This window comes from Cheilinus undulatus, linkage group 1 (assembly GCF_018320785.1).
Source record: "Cheilinus undulatus linkage group 1, ASM1832078v1, whole genome shotgun sequence".
In the NCBI taxonomy this organism is placed as follows: Eukaryota; Metazoa; Chordata; class Actinopteri; order Labriformes; family Labridae; genus Cheilinus; species Cheilinus undulatus.
Window position 1 is genome coordinate 57,432,248 of NC_054865.1, and position 23,861 is coordinate 57,456,108.

Genomic DNA, 23,861 nt, shown 5'->3' on the forward strand with positions numbered 1-23,861 from the left:
ATGCAAACGCAGCCCCCGCTCCCTGATATCTTCTATGTTACAACAGGCACCTGGTCTCTTTTTCTTTGCTATCTGAAAAATCTTCCATGTTATTTCCTGCCTCCATTTTCCTCCTCTTCCATCACAGTGCTAACCTCCTGGTTGATGCTCCCTACAGGGGTGGGAGAAAATGTCTGTGGTGGGGGATGGTGGGGCCCACAGTTCTCTGTTCTGCTAGCTGCTAGGTGGAAGACTTACCTGAACCCGCTGGTGGCTTTTTAAGCTGTCAGGTAGCACTTTGTACAGCGTCCTCCAGTTCCTCATGTCCGTGCCGTCACAGTCCAGGTATTGATGTGCAGTGGGACTCCTGTGAAAGTGTCTCAAACTAGTTCAGTGGGCAGTAAAGTGCCCGGGGAGTCAGATGTGTTTAGGATGTCCCAGTGCCAGAAATGTTCCAGTTCACTGGAAGTTCAGCTGCCAAGCTAATTCCCACACTGCACTGTAAAAACCAGCGAGCTTCATTTTTATCTCTCTTCACAGGGAGGTAAACGACACGACTATAGGTTTAATTTACATCCACATGAGAGGCAGATTAACGCCAAGGGAGACAGACTGACATTCATTTCTGAATATACTGTTAAAGTTACATGACAGAGAATAAAAGTGAGCTTCATTGTTCTTTAAGTCTTGTACCCTATAAAGGAGGTAGATTGGTCATGGTGGATTTTCTCTATTGATGCTGACACTGAAAATAATGTCTGTTTCTGAACAGGAGACAAGCACCAACAAGAACACTGTCTCTATGGGTACATGAACTTCAGAATACCACTAAGGCTTTCTAAGCATCCCGTTTTGTGTTTGGGCATGCGAATATTATAACCTAATTTCAAACTGTAATAAAACCCTTAATCCAGTTTTGAGGAATCTAGTTTTGCTTTTTGGAGAAAATGTATGAAAACATAAAAGTAAGGCATGTAAATATGGAGCTATTATTGTTGCAAAAGTATTTGCAGACGCGTACAAAGATTTGTGCACAAATCTGCAACTGCATAGGCAGATTTGCAAATATGTGCACTAATTTGCAAATATGTAGACCAATTTGTAACTGTGGACTTCGTTAATGTTGGTTCTGAAAACTCACTCGTTTCTTAACTGATGGCTTGTGAGAAAAACAAGAGTGAGTTTTCTGAACCAAAATTAATGATGTCCACAATTACAAATTGGTCTACATATTTGCAGATCTGTACACCCATTTGTGGATTTGTGCACATATCTTTTTACCTATTTGCAAATACTTTTGCAACAATAATAGCTCCATAGTAAAAATCTAAAGTTTACTGACAGCTGCTGAATATTCGTGCAGGTGTGGCCTCAGCCAAGGCATGTATCAGTAAAACATATCCACAACAACAAGAGGGTCTTAGAGAAAACTCAAGTACAGTGGTACAATTAAACCTGGCCTGCAAGATCATGTCATATTTCTATTCTAACTGGCCCACAAGTATGAGGTCTGCAGATTTCCTCCTGTATAAAAATGTCAGTTTGACCTTGTTGGTTTGAAATATCCTTGTTATGTCATCCAAATAAGAAAAAAGGAAACAGAAAAATGATGAGTTAAAAAGCCAAGAAGGTGGGAAAATGAAATTATTTTTGTTTTCATGTCTAGTTTTCAATTTTGCAACTAAAAATTAGAACTTAAACTTATAATTTTTGGCTTTGAATTTCATAGTTTGACCTTTTAGAATGACATTTTAAAATGTTATGTGAGCTTTTCAACTCATGATTTCGAATTTTATCCCACTTTTTGGCCTTTTCAACTCCCAACCTAGACTTTTAATCCTGTATTTTGCACTTTCATAACTCAGTTAAAAAAAGTTTAAAACCCATGGTTTGAATTTTATCTCCTATTTTTACCTTTCAAACTCATGATTTAAAATTTTGTCTCATGTTTTTACCTTTAAAACATATTGTTTAGGCTATTATCTCTTTTTTTCCTTTTAAACTCATGATTTCAACTTTTTTCTCACGTTTACCTTTAAACTCAGAATTTTGTTTTTATATCATATTTTGACCTTTTAAACTGATTGTTTTGACTTCTATATCTTAATTTTACCTTTTAAACTCATGATTTCAAATTTTATTTTGTATTTTGATGTTTTTAACTTGTTTTTTTTTTTTTAATTCTATCTCATACTTCGACCTATAAATCTTGTGATTTACAATTTCTATTTAATATTTTTGCCTTTTATTTTTTTTCAATAACACCCAGTCTTTTCCTGTGTGAGAGGATGGTGGCTTCATGTGATCATGACTGGTAATGTGTAAGCATTTTATCCTGCTAGATTGGTGACACTGAAATACAGGAGGCAGCCATTTTTAGATGAAAAAATAAGCATTAGAAGTGTGGAAACCCTCTGGATTTCATGGCATTTCTTGAGTCTAGATGTCATCCAAAAATGGCATTTGGCAGTGGGCTGACTTACTGCAGCACTCTGTCTGCTTGTCCCTGCTGTTGTTTTAACATCACTGCCATGCACTACTTTCGAATCATGCCACAGGTCATCGACTCCTCAGTGTCCCAACAGGCATGGCTCTGAAACAGCGGAAGCAGCATCCAGTGTGAAGGAATGCTCAGCGTCAGTGGAGTAGAAGTAACAGAAAGGGTGGGCACAAATCGGAAAGCAAGCAAAGTGACACAGAGCGGGCTTGTTTTCTGTTGGTGAGTAGGATGGTTGTAAACTTAGTTTTACAGTAAGCTGCTGCAGAGCATTGGGGACCATATTAATCTGAAGACAGCGACCCTGAAGCTTTCCTTATTTTGATTTTAAAACTGCTCTTTATTTCATAAAATAACTAGTCCTATTAGCAAAACTGGGCACATATCAAGTAATTTGTAAATTTTTTTTTTAAATCATATATATATATATACATATATATATATACATACATATATATGTTTTCTAAACCTTTAACTTCCAATAAATTCATTTCCTGTCATCAAAGCACAACAAGTCTGAAATACCACCTCCAGGCAGAGCGTACTTTTTCTTAATGTTAGCAAAGACGCCAACAACAACAGTGGATCAAGCCATGATAGCTAATGTAGCTAATGTTAACAAAGACGCTAACAACAACATAGGATCAAGCCATGATAGCTAATGTAGCTAATGTTAGCAAAGACGCTAACAACAACACTGGATCAAGCCATGATAGCTAATGTAGCTAATGCTAGCAAAGACGCTAACAACAACATAGGATCAAGCCATGATAGCTAATGTAGCTAATGTTAGTAAAGATGCTAACAACAACAGTGGATCAAGCCATGATAGCTAATGTAGCTAATGTTAACAAAGACGCTAACAACAACATGGGATCAAGCCATGATAGCTAATGTAGCTAATGTTAGCAAAGACGCTAACAACAACACTGGATCAAGCCATGATAGCTAATGTAGCTAATGTTAACAAAGACGCTAACAACAACATGGGATCAAGCCATGATAGCTAATGTAGCTAATGTTAACAAAGACGCTAACAACAACAGTGGATCAAGCCATGATAGCTAATGTAGCTAATGTTAACAAAGACGCTAACAACAACATGGGATCAAGCCATGATAGCTAATGTAGCTAATGTTAGCAAAGACGCTAACAACAACACTGGATCAAGCCATGATAGCTAATGTAGCTAATGTTAGCAAAGACGCTAACAACAACATGGGATCAAGCCATGATAGCTAATGTAGCTAATGATAGCAAAGATGCTAAAAACAACATAGGATCAAGCCATGATAGCTAATGTAGCTAATGTTAGCAAAGACGCTAACAACAACACTGGATCAAGCCATGATAGCTAATGTAGCTAATGTTAGCAAAGACGCTAACAACAACAGGGGATCAAGCCATGATAGCTAATGTAGCTAATGTTAGTAAAGACGCTAACAACAACATAGGATCAAGCCATGATAGCTAATGTAGCTAATGTTAGCAAAGACGGTAACAACAACACTGGATCAAGCCATGATAGCTAATGTAGCTAATGTTAGCAAAGACGGTAACAACAACATAGGATCAAGCCATGATAGCTAATGTAGCTAATGTTAGTAAAGACGGTAACAACAACACTGGATCAAGCCATGATAGCTAATGTAGCTAATGTTAGTAAAGACGCTAACAACAACATAGGATCAAGCCATGATAGCTAATGTAGCTAATGTTAGCAAAGACGGTAACAACAACACTGGATCAAGCCATGATAGCTAATGTAGCTAATGATAGCAAAGATGCTAACAACAACACTGGATCAAGCCATGATAGCTAATGTAGCTAATGATAGCAAAGATGCTAACAACAACACTGGATCAAGCCATGATAGCTAATGTAGGTGATGTTAGCAAAGACGCTTACAACAGTGATAGCTAATGTATGCATGAATAATAAATACATACAGCAATTGTGTGAAGAGGTGTGATAATGAGAAAACAGATTTCTCAGGGATGGTTCATCAGAATTTTAACAGGACTTACAATGATGTTAACTTTAGTTATTTACAGTATTAACTGATTTACTGCTATCATATCAGCTTCTTTGTTGACAGATTATTGGTCAACATGCTTTTGACTCCTATCTCTGGTCAGTAGGACTACTTCACTGATTACTCAGTTAACTCCTGTTTTCTCTACAAGCCACAGAAACACAAAAAAATGAATAAATGAATGTGAAGAATCTGTTTGAGGCTGTAGGACTGGATGTATTCTCAGTGAGCAGATGGAAGTAGGAACTGTGGAACAGAAGTGAGTATTTTTGTGTGAGACACAAATCCAGAGGCAGGTGCAACAATAAAAGCTGAAAATGCCTTAACTCGAGCTGTTGGACACCAACAAACAGAAGGAAGAAAATGTCAGGGTAAGGGCAAAACAGATTGGAGAAAAAAATCTCTGAAGCTCCAGGTGTGGGTTCAGAAGTCTGTCCATCCATACTGGAACTTCAGCGAGCTAAATCTGCATGTTCATGTGTAACAGGTGGAAAGCACTAATGCCACGCTCATTTTTCTGTAAGTAGCCACTGTGTCAGACTAGGAGGTCACAGAGCCACACATCTGTGGTGCAATAATCATGATGATAGTCAGACAATGTCATTACAGCAGATGATTTACATCTGGAGTGTCAAACCTAATCACAGCAGGGGCCGGATTCTGAATTACGGTCTAACCTGAGGGCAAAACAGGGTCCACATTTAACCAAACTGTCAACCTCATTTTAACCAGTAATGAATTATGGGAAAAAATAAGCACTGATGATAGATGATTCTGAGATTTAAAAAGGCAAAATGATAAGTTAAAATCTGAAATAAAAAGTCTAACCTATTAGTTTGAAGGTCAAAACACAAAATTAAATGTTAAAATACTGCTTTTAAAAGGCCAACATAAAACAGTCAGTCACAGTCATATTTTTGAGGCAAAAATATGACTTAGAATTTAAAATGGTGCACCTGAAAGGTCAAAATACGAGATAAAGGTTGAAATAATAAATTTAAAAGGTCAAAATATGATATAAAAAGTCGGTAACACTTTATTTGAAGTTTTATTCATAAGACTGACATTATGCTGTCACAATCCTGACCTGACACCTGTCATTAACATGAATAGGGCTTCATGAATGTTGCCATTAAGTCATTCTGTAAATTATGACACCCTTACCGCAAATTTGACATTTTTTCGGAAGGCATAATCATGATAACTTGACATTTGCGATAAAGGTGTCATAATTTAGCGAATTAGGGGGGCGCCACAGAGCTTCAGGGGAGGCGCGGAACCATACACCAGAAAAAAGTTGGTTTGCTTTGTGAACCTCTGCTGTGCATGGAGCAAAATGGATAGACTTATAGTTACTATAGGGACTATGCTATAGAGCAGTGTTACTCAACCAAAGAGCCAAATTGTTGAAAACTACCTTTGCAAGAGCCACAATCTAAGAGGTAAAATGTGGCAAAAACAGCTTGAAGTAGCAATAAAAATAGGTTATAGGTGTCAAAATGGTCAAAAAGCAGCAAAAAAATGGGTGAAAAGTTGCAAAAATGGGGAGAAAAAATTGAAGCATGGTCAGAAAGTAGCAGAAATGGGTGAGAAGTGACAACAACAATCAGTGGAAAGTGCCTTAAATGGGCAAAAAGCAGTCAAGAGTGGCAAAAATGGTCAAAAAAAAGCAGAGACAAGTGGTATGTAATGGCAAAGGGTAGTTTAAATGGGCAAAAAGTGGAAAAGAAATGTGAAAGGGCAAAAATGGCAAATAAAAATTGCAAAAAGAAGAGGCAAAAATCAGGAAAAAAAGAAAGTGGTATTTAATGGCAATGGGTAGCTTAAATGGATGAAAAGTGGCAAAAAATGGTTTAAAAAGGGCAAAAAATGGGATAAAAGTAGTAAAAATTAGGAAAAAGTGTAAAAAGACATAGTATAATTGAGCAAAAATTGAGAAAAAAGGGTATTTAATGATGAAAGGTAGCTTAAATGGGCAAAAAGGTGAAAAAGGGCAAAATTGGGATAAAGTGGAAAAAATGGGTAAAAAGAAGCATAAAGAAGTTTTAAAATGGCCAAAAAAATATGATAATTGGGTATTTAATGCATTATAACTGAATAAGAGGGAAAGGCAGATGTTTTAGGACATTTGCAAACCAAAATATCCAAAATACATTAATGTTAAAAATGTTTAAAGATCAGACCTAAATGTTTGAAATGTTGAAAAATTTTTTCAATTTAAATCCTTTTTGTGGGTGGGGGTCCACTGAACAATATAATAATTTCTTCTTAGGGGAGGCTCACTCTTTCACACTTTGAAAACCCCTGGGTTAGTCACCTCCTGGATATGAAATTCAACTGACTGGGTCTGACCTTTGCAGTGAATCCAGTCACCCAGAGCCGGGATGAAATGATCATACAGATGAGCCGGTCCAATCACCATCAGAGTTTAGATAACCTGCTCCTGTTTCTGAGCTGACGAGCCCTTAAACACGATGACTGCTGGGATGCCATTATCAAACTTACACTGTGTATTCTGACCTCAGCTTCACATTTGCCTAAGAATAACAAAAACCCAACTGTGCTGTACAGCTGAGGAGACAGACCGCCATGCAGTGATGGTGTTTACTCCCCAAAAAGAGTTTGTGTGCACAGATGAGCAAACAGGTGATAAACAAACAACCGCTTGGGACAAGGGAGAGACAAGGTCGAAAAACAGGAAACTAGTAACAGTAACATGAGCAAAAAGTGCAAGGACAAATAGCTCTAAAAAAAGCCAAAGCTTGATTTTATTTTGAAGTGTCTGTAAATAATCAGGGTAAATCCGTTTAAAGAGTGTTATCTGTGAAGTCAAAATCACAGTTGCTAAGCTACAGACAGACATAAATAGTTTGATTTTCTGTGTAGAGGATTAGTATTTAAATTTGCTTCCATAGTGTCCCAGATATCTTTGTCAGTTATATCAAAATTGCTTTCAAAGTGCCTCAGCCTATCAGCGCTGGGAGGAAGATCAGTTTTATCAACGTGGATTTAATAGCAATCTTGGAGTCCAAACACCCAAGGCAATCTGTTATCCCAATCTCCAGCAGCCAGGGTTTACACTGCAGTCAGAATAACAACTTGTTAAAGCCTCAGATAGAGATGTAGAATGACTGCATATACACAGCAGTGTGCCTCTTGTATCTGATAACCCAGCGCATTCACAAACACATGCTGCTGTTATTAAATGTGCAGGAACTCACAAACACACACACACACACACACACACACACACACAGAGGCACCAATCTGCAGAACCGATACCCGATCAATGCAAATACATTTAACAAGCCGTTCAATGCTGGATGCATGTGTCGGTCTTCATGAGTCACACCAACGTGATGGAGACTTTTTCTGCTTCTGGCAATCAGCCAACACGTGTGTTTCTCATTAGCTGCTATCTGTGCAGTTAGTGTGCCAATCAGTCTGCAGCTCTGCTGTTTAGATGGCAGACGGGAGGAATTCTAGTAGACCTACCTCTCTGGGGAAATAGAAAGCTTCTTCAATCTAATACACCAGCATTGGTTTTGAATTTTAAAAACATCTTGTCGTCTCTTTGTAAAACATTCTACAGTCCATCTTCATGTAAATGGTAACCGATATACAGACCTGAGCTTGAATGGTGCTTTTGCAGGTTTCAGACTGCTCAGAGCACTGAAGCCCTGCCCACTCCTGTAACCCGTGCCATCTCCTACAGCAGGGGGGTCAAACTCAAGGCACGGGGGCCAAATCCAGTCTGTGGTACGGTTATGACCGGCCACAAGATAAGATCATATTTTTTTATTCTAACTGGCCCACCAATATGAGGTCTGCAGATTTCCTCCTGTATAAAAATGTCAGTTTGACCTTGTTGGTTTGAAATATCCTTGTTATGTCATCCAAATAAGAAAAAGGAAAGAGAAAAACGATGAGTTAAAAAGCCAAGAAATTGGGAAAATAACATTAATTTTTGTTTTCATGTCAAATTTTCAATTTTGCATCTCAAAATTAGATCTTAAACTTATGATTTTGGCTTTTGATTTCATTTTTTGACCTTTTAAAATGACATTTAAAAGGTTTAAGGGACCTTTTCAAATCAGTATTTTGAATTTTATCTCACATTTTAGCCTTTTCAACTCCTAACTTAGACTTTTAATCCTGTATTTTGCCCTTTAAAAACTCAGTTAAAAATTTAAAACCCATGAATTTTATCTCCTATTTTACCTTTTAAACTCATGATTTCAACTTTTTATCTCATATGATTAAACTCAGAACTTTGTTTTTTTATAGCATATTTTGACCTTTTAAACTGATTATTTTGACTTCTATATCTTATTTTTACCTTTAAAACTTAAAATTTCAAATTTTATTTTGTATTTTGATGTTTAAAACTTGTTTTTTTAATTTTATCTCATATTTTGACCTATAAAACTTGTGATTTTCAATTTCTATTGAATATTTTTGCCTTTTAAAAACTCAAGTTTTACTTGCATGCTTTGACATTTTTAACTAATATGTTTGTCTTTTTATCTCAGATTTTCCGACTTTGAATGTATTATTTTGACTTTGTTTAATGTCACAATCATCTATCATCAGTTCTTTTTTTTTCCATATTTCATTGGTGGTGAAATTTATGTTGCCAGTTATGGTTAAATGTTTGCCCTGGTAGGCCCTCAGGTTGGACCTGAATTCAGAATCTGACCCCTGCTGTGATTGAGTCTGACACCCCTGGTCTACCTCATCACTGCCCCCTACAGGTCAGGATAATCCATTTTAATGGTGCAATTACAATTTTTGAATCATATTTTGACTTTTAATTTCATGTTTACAAATTTCATTTCCTAGTTTGACATTTTTAACTCATGATTTTGTCTTTCTAATATATTTGACTTTAAAAAAATTATTTTTCAATTTCAATTTCATGTTTTGACATTTTTGAACCAATAAATTTATTTTTCTCAGATTGTGAGCCTTTTATCTTATCTTTTTATGTTTTTATATCTCAAAATCATTTATCATCAGTTCTTTTTTTCCATGTTTCATTAGTGGTGAAAATCATGTTGACAGTTTCTGGTTAAATGTTGACCTGGTAGGCCCTCAGGTTGGGCCTGAATTCAGAATCTGGCCTCTGCTGTAATTGAGTTTGACATCCCTGGTCTACAGGCTGCACCCACAGCATGTCTGTCCAATCCCACCCATCTGAAGGTTTTCCAGATGGATTTGTTTCACACATCCATCTAAAAAACCTCTCATGGACAGAGTTTGGGAAAGGGCAGAGGCTTTGAAATCAAAACTCTGAGGGTGATTGGATGAATGTTCTGTCTGTTACATCTTTACGGGCCAATCAGAGCAACAAAACACATGACATAGCCGCTACCGAGGAGTAAACTACATAGAGAACTGCATAACGTAAACCATGGCGATTGTAGACATGTCAGTACACAACTTTTGTGGTTTTTGAAAAGAAAACAACTCACTGCTGTTCTTTGTTCTTCTTTTAACAGAAATGTCGTTAAACTCTGATAAAACTGGCGCTTTAGAAGCATCCACGCTAATCTCTTCCGCCATAATTCCACCAGCCTCTGGTTGCGGCTTGCTTACATCACAACTCTGAAAGTACTGCCCCTCACTGCTGATTGGTCCTGTCACTTTCTAACTGGGCCCAAACGGTTCAGACGGGAGCTTTGCAAGATGGATTCACCAGTGAGAAACACGGAGACGGTCGAATCTATCTGCTTTGCAAGGTTAGCCCACTTCCACGTGACTGAAGTGGAGCATATGCCGGTTCGCTGCTCCAACCTTGGTCCTGCACTGCTCTGGCCTCCTGATGGCCATCGTCCAGGCCTGTGCCAAACCCGTGCCCAATCTCTCCAGGTATCCTCCCAGCTGACGCACAGAGCTGACCCCAGTCTCTGGACAAGCCCACCAGGTCCTTGGCACACAGGATGCTGTGAGCTGGAAAGTGCAGCAGGTGCCCTAGATGCACAGCTGACCCTTCCCATCCCCGCTCTCCTGATCAAGCCTGCATTAGACACATCGTCTTGCCAACGATACCCCAAAATGCACCAAAGAGAAGTCGTCACAAAGAAGCCCAGTCACACCCAGGCCTCACAAGAGTATAGTAAGACTGCACTCTTTGGAATTGAATAAAATGGATCCACACAGGGCTCCCAAAGATGTCTACATCGACATCTTTGGGAGCTGCTGTTTGCTTGAGGCTGCAGGGAACCCAGCCAGGGCATAGGACGGTCTTCACATTGGATAAACTTGTGGGACTAATGCTGCTAAAAACCTCTCTGAGAAATCTGGCAGGCATAACATTTAAATGACATAATGGAGGTTTTAGTTCAGCACAAAGAGAGGCTCTGAAAATGAATGAGTAACTCAGTCGTACAACTCAAATTCATAAGACACTCTGGAAACTCTGAGTCAATACTTAGCTCTAATCTGCAGCTCACAAGAGCACACAAAAATTGATGAATCTTATTTAGGGCCTTGTGTGTCAGTCAACATTAAATGAACAGGCAGGTTTTAAGTCCCAGAAGATTGATATTGTCAAGGTAGCTTTAAGCTCTGATTGCAGGCAAGCTGTTATTGCCAGAAGGTGTCTGAAGCATTACGTGTAGTTATATAAACGTCTCCTGTGAGAAGCTTATGGGGTCTCCGTGGCATCCTTCCACTGCCGTGAACTGTCTGTCAACATAATTACTATTTAGATTAGTGTTTGGAAAACAAAGCAGCTGCAGTTTTGGCAGGAAATGCAGAAAACTTTGCTTGTAGTCAATACCAAAGAAAACGCCAACGAGACACTTAATGTGGCGTCAGAGACATGAGCGGAATGTTCTCCGCTTTCTATGAAGTCCAGCGATGGAAATTTAGACCAGATGAAGTCACTGTGTTAAAAAACCAGCAGAGGACATATGGGTCCTCTCTTCCTGTGACATTTGGTATTTGCAAATGTCAGAGAGTATTGTGAGCTGCAGTCAGCGACAGTATATTCAAAAGAGGGAGGAAAGCACTCAAGCAGAATGCAAGAGTTGGAGCTCAGGAGCCATGGAAGCAGCTGAGATCAGGACATGAATGCACGTTACAGAGTGGTACTGGTAGACAGCAGAATTCATGGTTCCATCAATCACAGCAAGTGGTCCAGGTCCTGAAGCAGCAAAGTCCCAGACCATCCCACTGCCACCCCCATGTTTGACTGTTGGCATGATGTTCTTTTTATCAAATTCTGTTATTTTTATTCCAGATGTAACGGGACGCACACCTTCCAGAAAGTTCAACTTTTGTCTGGTCAGTCCACAGAATATTTCTCCAGAAGTCTTGGGGATTTCCCAGTGTCTTTCTTAGGAGTCATGAACTCTGACTTTACCTGAGGCCAGTGAGGCCTGCAGGTCTTTGGATATGGTCCTCCTGGATGAGTTGTCGTTGCACTCTTGGAGTCATTTTGGTTGGCCGACCACTCCTAGGAAAGTTCACCACTGTTCCTAGTTTTCTCCATTTGTGGATAATGGCTCTGACCGTAGTTTGCTGGAGTCCCAAAGCCTTGGAAATGTCTTTGTAACCTTTTCCAGACTGATATAGTTCAATCACTTTGTTTCTTGTGTGTTCATGAATTTCTGTGGATCGTGACATGATTTCTTTCTGACAGCTTGTAGCCTACTTCACTTTGTCTGACAACTTCTATTTAAGGGATTTCATCATTCAACAAATCTGGAGGTAATCAGGCCTGGGTGTGGCCTGTGAAACTGAACTCAGCTTTCCAAGAACTGTGGTTAATCACAGTTAACTAATGATTTAACAAGGGGGGGCAATTACTTTTTCACACAGGGTCAGATAGGTTTGGATTTTTTTCCCTTCAATGAATAAAATCATCATTTAAAAACTGCATTTCTGTTTACTTGGGTTATCTTTGTGCGATATTAAAATTGGTTTTATGATCCAAAACTGTATCTATGGGTCTTGTGACCATATCTCAAGGAGAGTTTGAGTGATTTTCTCCAAACTTGGTAAAAATGTCATGTCTGACTTAAGGATGAGCTGATTAGATTCTGAGATCAAAGGTGAAAGTCACTGGGCCTCATGTTAATCCTTTCTTGTGAGAGGGATATCTTGATGCACATTTGAGATGTGTTTGTCTACATTTAGGTCCGTTAAAGCAGGGGTTCTCAACCTTTTCAGCCCAAGACCCCCCCAAAAAAAGGTACAAGAGACCGGGGACCCCCACTGTACCTGAAGGTGGTTGAACACAGCTATGCACAATCTAGAATAGTCATGTGGAGACAAGGTCGCCCATTAGGGGGATAAAAGGGAGAGCTTTAACCTGAATAGTAACCACTCTTACCAAAGAAGCAAGTATATTTTTATTCATTTGTGTGGTAGATAGCTTTCTTAAAAGCTGGTTCAAATCCCTTTTGTTAGAAACAAAAATAAAATGGGTTAATATGGCTAGAATAGGTTAATAATTGATAAAGATGGTGAAATTGGATTTTAAAAGTAGCAGAAATTGGTTAGAAAGGGCAAAAATGTGATAAAATTGGCAAAAAAAAAGCAAAATTGGTTTAAGTGGCAAAAACAGGCATAGATAGTGGTAAGGGGAAATCAAAAAGTGGTTGAAAGACTTTAAATTGGCATAAATGGGTGGAAATTTTTGGTGAATTGGGTGGAAAATTGATATAAATTGGCATAAAGGGTTAACTAAGACAGAAAAATGGGCAGAAATTGGTAGAAATGGGTTAAACTGGCAAAAATGAGCATATCAATTAGTGAAATGTGGTTGAAATGGGCATAAAATGTGGTAAAAAGTGCAATAATGGCTCACAAGAGACAACAATAGGTGTAATTGGTTTAGAAGTGGCAAAAACAGGCAGAAAAAAGTGTTGGAAAGGGGTTAAAATGGGAAAAAATGGGTTTTAAGTGGCAAAATGTCTTAAAATGGGCAAAATTGGGGGGGAAAAGTGATACAAAATGGGTAAACATCTAGCAAAATTGGTGTAAAGTGGTAACAGTGTCATTTAAAAAATATTTTTAGTTTTTAAGGCATCTTGCGACCCTTTTCAGTGTCTCACGACCCCCATGGGGGTGCCAACCCCAATGTTGAGAATCACTGACTTAAAGGTTCAGAGTGAAAAGACTTAACATTAATTGACTTTATTATACATGAATCGAACCAATCAGAGCATCAGCTCTCATTCTTATGAAGTGAGTGTGCATGTGGGCTGGTGTATTGATATTTTAACGGCAGATTTTAGACATACTGAGGCATTTTTAGGGGCTTAGACCTTGCTGTAAGGGTCAGGGGTCTTCACGTGGATTTCATGGATAAATAAAATCTATTTAATGTTATTCCATCCACAATTCACCCCTTGTTTGCATTTAAATTTCAAGTTTTAGTCACTGATAGTAATGTTAGACATGTACTGCACATTTTTGGCCCACATACAATGATCATACATTGAGGCCAACCTGTGCATAAAATAAAAACCACCTGGACAAAATACCACATCAAGATTTGTGAGATATTGTGTTATTTTATGAATTGTAGTTATGTTTTTGCTGTCAGGGCCACATGAGGAGCACTAATGCTTTTCATTTTGATATTTTTACTGCATATTATGACTTAACCCAGGATTTAACTCATTGTTTGTAGAATAACGGCGGTGCTTTTTGTGTTTTTACAACTTTTATTAAATGAGAGATGATCTGATGACCTCTCCCTCCTCACACTGATGTCAGAGAGTCGTCTTTATGAGCGTTTGGGCGTTAAAAGTCTGAGCTTGTGGTAAATTCACTTTAATTTCATTGAGCTTAACTGTAGAGTTAAGCTGTGAATTATATATTTTATAAAGTAACAGGATTATAATTGGATATATCTCCAAAAATCTGTTTAACATTACAAATGACAGACTGTTTGGAATCAATTTGAGATTTAAAATAAAGCAGAACAGAATGTAGACCAGGAATGTTCAGAATGGCTGTGATCTTGTTCTCTGTTACATCAGATAGAATGTTCTGTGACTTTTAAAAATGCTTAAATAGGACCCAATGCCTCCTATTTGTCCACAACCCAGCCGACCTCTGGACAGGTAAGTCACTTTTTATCCATCTCTAAAAAACTTTTAACTTTGCCTTTTTCTGGTCAGATTTTATTAAAGGAGAGCGTTTATTCTCCCTGAATGTCGTTGTTTTAGATACGTGAACTTTTCCACTTCAGTTCAAAGTCCTCACTGACAGATGTGAATGTTTGACAGAAATCAGGAGATCTGACGCTCCATTTCACGATTAATCTTCTGTTTTGTTCGTAAACTTTGCCTTTCTTGTTTTAAACTACATCGTTACTGCCATGTTTAGCTGTCTGTAATTTTGAGGCAGTGTTAATTTTGTCGACTAAAACTATGTCTAAAATTGTTCGTTGACAGCCTTTTTGTCCGTGACTAAAACTAGACTAAGACCAACAAAAATAAATCTGTGATGACTAAAACTGACAAAAAGTAAGTTTCTAGACTAAAATGTAACGTAGTTTTCATCAGACATTCAAAATCCAAGATATTTCTCCACTGTGGGAAAATCTGTCAAAAACAATGAATCTGTATCTATTCTGCCTCTCAGCTGTAGAAAGCAGGGACCCCAGGTTTAGCAGAGTAAAAAGAATACACCACCATGATTTGGTACCTGATTTAGGCAAGAGAATAAATGCTTGAACTAAAAGTAAAGACTAAAATGTGAGGACTTTTTATGGTCTAAAACTAGACTAAAACTAAAAATGACTGAAATGACTAAAATGTGACTAAAACTAAAATTGCTTTAAATTTAAAGACTAACATTAAAAATAGCTGCCAAAATTAACACTGTTTTGAAGCCCCAGACTGAGACTGGGGCTTCAAAATTGTGGCTTAAAGCAGTCATAGTTTGCTCTATACAATCTCAGCATGGGTTTAAAGCAGTAATTTAAAAGGTAACTAACATTTTAGTCGTAGTTTTAGTCGATGTTGTTAGCACTGGTGGACTTTCATTTCTCCTGTGACAAATTCTATGATCTAAAATATAATTTTGACCATTTTACCACACAGTAATCCACTGATGCAGTTAAAGTTACTACGTCTGTGTTTAAATCAGCTGATTGTCAGTGAAATGACCGTGTCTGGACTTCTTTGGTCTGTTTGTGTTTCTGCAGTTTTTCAAGGAAAGCATCATGAAGAGGGTACTGAGATCCCTGTTTACAAGGAGAACACCGGTCAAGGTCCTGTCTCCTGGACATCTGGACTCTTCCATGCTGTGGGAGCAGTCCTATGGGGGGGGTGAGAGCCCTTTCTCTCCAGTGGTAACGGAGCCTCCCAGCATCCATAGAGGGACCAAACTGAGGGGTGTGAGACCTCAGTTTGTTGATGACATCCACCCCTTTATGGTTGGTGAGGACTACAGGCCTTGTGAAGTGGACCCTTCCACAACCAACCTGGAACCGAATGGACAGACAACGGAGAGTCTCTTGTCCACTGAAGACATCCTTCTCTGGACAGACCAGGCAGGAGGGGATGTGAGACCCTCCTGCACTGAAGCAAACATCTGGTCCCAGGAGGACCAGGAAGGAGGGGGCGTTAGACATCCTTTGCCCCGCATTGTATTTGAAGTTGTCTGGCTGAAGTCCACAAAGGGGTGGAGGTCCTGGTTTCGTTTCCCCAAAGTTAAAGTGTCTATAACAGGAAGGAGCAAACCAACATGGCAGGATTTCCAGAGGACCTGGGAGACGGAAAACTCACGAAAATTCCCTCCTGTCGAATATGAAGTTCCCCCTGGAGGGATAAATTTCAGGGAGATATATGGAGAATTTGAGCCTGGGCAGATTCCGGGGGATAGGAGCCCAGAGGAGATGGAAGATTTCTACGGGCGACTGGATAAAAGAGTAGAGGAGATCTATAGAAAGGTGCATGATGATGAGGAAAGAGAGCTTTACCAGCAGTTATGCAGTGAGTGGCTGGAATATGAGAGTGAAGAAGACAAAGCTCTCAGGGAAAGATTAGAAACAAGGAAGAGAGAGAAGGAGGAAAAAGAACGAGTGAAAAGAGAAAAGAAGGAGGAGAAAGAAAGACTGAAACAGGAGCAGAACGAAAAGAAGAAGAGGGAGAAAGAGGAAAAAGAAAGACTGAAACAGGAGAAGGAGGAGGAGAAAGAAAGACTGAAACAGGAGCAGAAAGAAAAGAAGAAGAGGGAGAAAGAGGAAAAAGAAAGACTGAAACAGGAGAAGGAGGAGGAGAAAGAACGACTGAAAAAAGAGCAAAATGAGAGGAAGAAAAAGGAGAAAAAGTGGACATGGTGTAAGAAAACCAGTGTAGCTCCAGGGAGGATACAGGAGGAGGAGGTGAGTGAGGACTCAGGCCGATGTGGAGTGCAGGTAAAATCCTCAAGGCTTTCCTAGTGTTAATCCACATTTACAGCCATTCAGGGAGGATTCAGACCCTCCACTCTTCCACTGTTTATATTTCAGCCTGATGCCACAGTCCTAAAGTCATTTTGATTCTGTTGCATCAGGCTACAAGACAACAAAACAGGAGGAGGTCTGAATCCTTCCTGAACGACTAAATAACAGGTCAGAGAAAGAAAACCACATTTAGGATAAAAGAGAGAGAGAGACAGTAAAGCACACACCAATAAAAATAAATAAATTAGTAAATAAAAAAGTAGAAAAAAAAGACCAAAAAAAAAAAATTATGACAAAAATTAAATTAATTTAAAAATTGAAACAAACACTAACTAAATAAAAAAAATGAAATAAAATCTTAATAAATAAAACAAAACTAAAACTAAATAAACAAAACTATAAGACAAAAAATGACTACATAAATAAATGAATAAATAAATTAAAAACACTCAAAGTATGAGTTTCTCCATCCACTCTGTTACCAAACAGTGGCGGCCGCCATGTTTGAAGCTGAAGTCAGGTCTGAGTGACATCAGCCCTTTGGCTGCCAGTCAGTGGCGGCCGCCATATTTTGACGTTTTGTACTTAAAAAGAAAAAAGGAGGACAGTACTAGAACCACAGACCATGAACCAGTGAAACTGTCTCCACCTCACCAGAGCGTAGGCCTCAAAAAGACGAGTCTCAGTTTGTCTCCAGGAGAAGCCCTGCATCTCTTCATTAGTCGTCTGATAATCCATGAAAACATCATATAACCTCCTTTAAGCTCCCTGATTTACATCATCTCCTCTTTTTCCCTAAATCAAACCATCCTCACCCTCCTGTTTGCACCCAAAGCTCTCCTCCTCACCTGAACAGCTCATCTCCAGATTCTCTATCCTGACCTCCTGTTAAACACTAAACTCTTCATCCACCAAGTGTCATTCCTCCTCTTAAAGCATGACTTAGTTTGCCTCCTTTCAGTGAAAGCCCTGCACAAGAGCTTCACAGGTCCCCTGTAGTTCATGAAGACATTTTAACCTCCTTAAAGCTCCCTGTCCAATTCACCTCCTCTTTTTCCTCAAGCCAAACCTTCATCGTCTTCCTGTTTGCACTTAAAGCTCTGTTCAGCTCGGCAAGTGTCCATCACTCTAACTTTACAACCAAAGTATTTACAGTCCTTCTAGTCGGCTCCTGCAGGTGTTGGTGACTCACTGCTGCTGTTAAAACACTGACAAAGCCTCACCTGTGAAACCTACCAGACCTCAAACTAAGGCCCTCGTAGCCATCATCCTCGGGCTCCTTCAGTGAGGAAAAACTCACGTCTCCACAGCTCCTCAGACTCAGAGTCAACAACACTCACCACAGGAGCTTCACTCCCTCTAGCATGGAGGTCTGAAACCTGCAGCTCTGGAGCACATGTGCCTCTTCAGCAGCTCTCTGCAGCTGTGCTGAAATCACCAAGAAAAACTGAATTATAACACCATTTTCTCATTTTATTTTTTTCACATTGTTCTGCATTCTGTGATGATGGAGGTCTCCATCAGAGAGGAGTAGACGCCCTGCAGGAGGAGGACCAGAGAGAGCTGAGGCTGCAGACACACGTCCAGCACCTCCTCCAGCACCTCCTCCTGCAGCTGAGCGAGCCTCCTTCCTCAGGATGACAGCATTGATATCCATGATTGCTATTCATCCAAAAATAAAGCATGAATAAACCTGAATTAGTGAGAGTACCTGTTTGATTGCCACTTTGGTATTTCTGGTTGTCTGTTCTGTATCCATCCTCCACGTGTTTGACTCGTCCACCTGAAGCTGCTCTGGATGCTGAGATTCACCAAACATGTTTCACTGTGTCCTAGATTTTTATTCCTCATATAAAGGAGAAAATCTTCACGTTCTCTGAAACACAGAACTTCACTGCCAACAATGCACGCTCAATACTTGATATTTCATGCCAGCGACACAGGAGATATTTACTCTAAAGGTGTAAAAATGTTTAGGCAAGAAAAATCAGTTATGCTATTTTTAACCTTTATTAACTCAGGCCCAGTAACTTCTACTGGGATTTTACACATCTGCTGGTACAGTTAAAGCCAGCCCGCAAGGTCATGTCATATTTTCATTCTAACTAGCCCACCAGTATGAGGTCTGCAGATTTCCTCCTGTATAAAAAATGTCAGTTTGATCTTGTTGGTTTGAAATATCCTTGTCAAGTCATCAAAATTAGAAAAAGGAAAGAGAAAAATGATTAGTTAAAAAAGCAAAGAAGGTGGGAAAATAAAATTATTTTTTGTAAAGATGTCAAATTTTCAATTTTGCATCTTAAAATTAGAACTTAAACTTGTGATTTTGGCTTTTAATTTCATATTTTGACCTTTTAGAATGGCATTTTAAAATTTTAAGTGAGCTTTTCAATCCATGATTTTGAATTGTATCCCACATTTTGGCCTTTTCAACTCCTAACCTAGACTTTTAATCCCGTATTTTGCCCTTTAAAAACTCAGTAAAAAATTTTAAACCCATGATTTCAAATTGTGTCTCATATTTTCACCTTCAAAATGAATTGTTTAGGCTTTTATCTCTTTTTTTTCCCTTTTAAAGTCATCATTTCAACTTTTTAGCTCATATGTGTGACTGGCTCAATAAGAGACAGGAACACACTAAATACATTTTTATGTGGGTCTTTATTCCCCAACTGCACTTACAGTATGCATAAAAACAGAACTAATGTATTAGAAATGAGAACTGTAGGATTTCACAGTATTCACTGGATGGAACAGTTATCTTGCATCTCTCAAAATAAATTCTTAAAGCTTGTAATCTGAATTCTTGACTGACAATAGTAGTTAACAGACAACACTAGTGAACAGGGGTGTGACGAGACACTTATCTCACAAGATTTTACACTTTTTTTTTAATTTTGGAAAAACAAATACATGGGTGGATAAAATGTCCTTTATACAACTGAAAGTCATAATTGCAACGCATTCAGGTCCGTTCAAAAATGTTTGAACTAAGAACTTAATAGGCCATTAATGCTTCCAAAGAGTATGCTTTGTCTAACTTTGACTCAAACTGTACATTTTAATGCTCTTCAAATCAAACCTTTCATTTTAATTGACTACACTATGCACTCATCGCTAAAACTACAATAACTATTTTTAATATTATACTTAATTATATATAATAAAAGTATTTAGATGATTTTAAAAGTACTTTAAGCACTGTTTACAACAGACTGAAATATAAAGAGCTGCATCAGTAAAATCAAACTATTTTTCATCCTCTTTAAGGACATCCATATTTTAAACACTCAAAATAAAACTTGAAGTCAATAACATGTTGTAATTTAGAGAAATAGATTATTGTATTGTTTTGTGGTCTTTTTTCTTATATGAGCTTTAACAGTGTTGGACACGACACACAGATGAGCATGTGTGTTAATGTGTGTGTGTTGGTGAGTGAGTGTGTGTCTCTGCTCTGTCTGCTGTCATACAGCAAACGGCGCGTTTAACTGAAGCTTTAACTTTGCTTTACAGTGGACTCTAAGGCGCTCAAACAGAGTTTGTTTTGCTAAGTTTACCGCTGCAGTATGCAGACCCGTTGCGCTACACACGTTAAGCTTCTGACTGATCATACGTACAGCCGACAGCTGATGGATGTGGGACTGACAGACAGTGAGGCGAGAAGGAGGCATGACAAAGCCGCGACTCAAAGTTACAAAGTCACAAAGAGCGGCACTACGAGCGAGTCCGCGTGCATACACGAACTAAATAAACGCTGTATTCTCCTCATGGAGACTGCACAGGCTTTCACCAGCAGCATCTCATCAATTCACACCGTTATGATGATGCATAGGCGGATCATGAGGGGGTGGTTGGAGCGGTCTTCTTAATGGATACCGGATCAGCTCCGTTTCCTCATTTGCTCTCTCACCAACAGTTTTGAAGTGTCCAGGGCATGCTTGTGATCTTTTATAACTTCCAGTTTGGCATCGTCTTCTGTAAGAAGAGCTGCTGCTCCAAGTGTCTGCACAGTATTGATCTCGCGAGGTTGATTTTTCCGCGACGAGAAATCTCGTGGCATTTTGATCTCGCGAGATCTCGTGGCACGAGATCTCGTCACACCCCTACTAGTGAATAGACAATGTTAAATAGACAGCACTAAATAGATAACAGTAGTGACTCACTTCTAGACAAAGAAAGCAAAAATATAATTTGCATTAATAAACTTCCTGAGCCACCAAACTCACAGTTTTCTCAGTAACCTCAGAAAAAGTGAATTATTTCTGCATAAATTCTCAGTGCGTTAATGACCAAAAATGTGCAAATACTCCTTTAACAGTGCAAACTATTTTACATGAGGAGAAATGACTTTTTTACAGAGAAATGACTTTTTTACAGAGAAATGAACTCACTTTCACCAATGTGTAGTCTGCACACCTCTGGAACTCAACTCCACATATCTCCCCTCTAAACCAGGCAAAAGTACACAAAAATGCACATACTGCCTCAAAGTTAGTAGATAACTCAGCTTTCTTTGACTTTTTCTTTAATAAGTTAGAAATGACCACCCAGTCTTTTCCCTTAGCGCGGCAGCCATGACACACACACTTCCTCAGTCTATAAAAATACAGGAATGCAGAATCATCACTCATCAGCAAAACTTCATCTGCTGATACTGACGCATATCTTTGATGACATTAATGTTTCACTTACATTTCTCCTCTACCTGGACAAAATACACACCTCACAAGTCCAGCGTTTCTCTGGTGTTCTGTTTACGTCTCCTGCGTGCGTCTAAAGTCTCGTGAGAACTCCGTGCTCTCGCGTGTCTAGCCCTGCTTGGCTCTTAAAGGGACAGTGCCACCTCAATGAGGAGCAGCAGCTCTGACAGTGATAATGACTACAATCTAACATTTAGGTTATTGAAACAGTATTTTCAACAGCCTCTAGTTCACCTGGGTACATATATTTACCTTTAAACTCAGAATTTTGTTTTTATATCATATTTTGACCTTTTAAACTCATGATTTCTAATTTTATTTTGTTGTTTAAAACGTGTTTTATTCATTTTATCTCATATTTTGACCTCTAAAACTTGTAATTTCAAGTTTCTATTTAATATTTTTGCCTTTTCAAACTTAATTTTGAATTTTAATTTCATGCTTTGACTTTTTTAACTGACACGTTTGTCTTTTTATCTCAGATTTTCAGACTTTAAATGTATAATTTTGCCGTTTAAAGTCAAAATCATCTATCATCAGTTCTTTTTTCCATATTTCATTAGTGATGAAAATCATGCTGACAGTTTGTGGTTAAATGTTGACCCTGACAGGCCCTCAGGTTGGACCTGAGTCCAGAATCCGGCCCCTGCTGTGGTTGAGTCTGCTCTACAGGGAGGGGCGGCCCTGTTCCTGTTGGCCATGATTTGCTGTTTTAGAGAAGTAAATTCAGTTTTGAGCTTCTTTGAGCTGCATCTTGACTTTTTAATTTCTTCAGCTCAGTTCAGAGTGAAGTTTCAGATCAAGTGAAACTTTTTTATCGACTTGGCCTCTGGGCCTGAAGTGCTCCTGAAGGCCTGAAGTTAAGCAGCGTTTCGAAGTTAAGTCATTGAAAATGAATTATTATTACCTCTCTTACAGTATAAGGCGCATACCTTTTCTTATTGGAAATTAAGTTTTAATGTGGAACCTAATTACTGCCATGATGAAAACATTATGGAGGAAGTTTTGTTGAGTCAGAGAAGTCATACTTCCTACAAAGGAACTTCAGAGCTGGTGTGGATGACAGTGTGACTGAATGATTTTCATTAAAGACCCAAAGTTTGTCTGAACACTCTAGAAATGTTGGAATCTGTTTCTGTAAACATGTGAAACTCTGAGATCTACATGTGACTGAATTCTGGATTTAGACTGTTAGAAAGTTTTACACCTTTCCTGGCTGGGTTTAATGTGGGCGGGGCCAATGTGCAGGCTCATGTATTTCTCCTGAATGGGCGTGGCTTCAGCTCATTCAACAGACACGCCCACACCATCCTGGAGCAGATTTTCCCGCCCAATTTTACTTAGAGAGGTTTAATTTGACTGAAATTTGAACAAGGGCTTCATGACACAGTGAGCTGTCATACAGCAAACCTACACACAGATTTATTTTGACTTTACAGGGTCTTTAAAAAAAGGGGGTAAGAGTGAGTCGGCCTTAGTTCTAGAAGAACTGTCCAATAGAGCATCTTAACCTCCTGAGACCTAAGCTTTTGTATGCACTGCATTTTTAGTTTCTCCCACTCATTGAGGATCAGGACCTGATAAGTATAATACCTAAGCCAGGTCTTTACGCAGGAAGAGGAGATACTATCTCGTAAAAACAGGATTCCCCCTGACGCTCTCCTGTATTACTGGCTGCTGCATTTATCAGCCAGTAATTAGGTGTGAAAAAAATCTCTAATTCCTTGAGTTTGCCACTCCTGCTGAGCTTCATAACACCCCAGCAGTGCCACAGACTGACCGGCTCCATGCCCCCTCACATAGACGCGGTCATTTGTGCAAAAGAAGCTCATGCAAGTACTGAGTACATAAAGATCATAATTGTGATTTTCTATTTGGAGAGAGTGATTTCTTATTTCTGTGAGCAATAATCCATCATCATCAAGCTTGAACCAAAAGAGTCTTCAGATATTTCCCTTTGTGTGAGATGAATCTAGAAGTTTATGTTCTTGAATGAAATCCCAGGATGCACCTGCATTAGCTCCTCTTTATTAGTTCGTTTTAACGCTACAGCACCTGTGCCTGTGGCTGAAGGAGCTTCCCTGATGACGCTTTAACTTCAGTCTTGAAACGACCAGCGGGGGTGTAAGTAGGTCTTTGGATAGCGCCATCACACTTCATCCTCTGATTAGAGCTTACTTAAGAGTCTGTGACAGCAACGTCCAATCAAATCTGGCCATTTCCTCTTTTAATTTC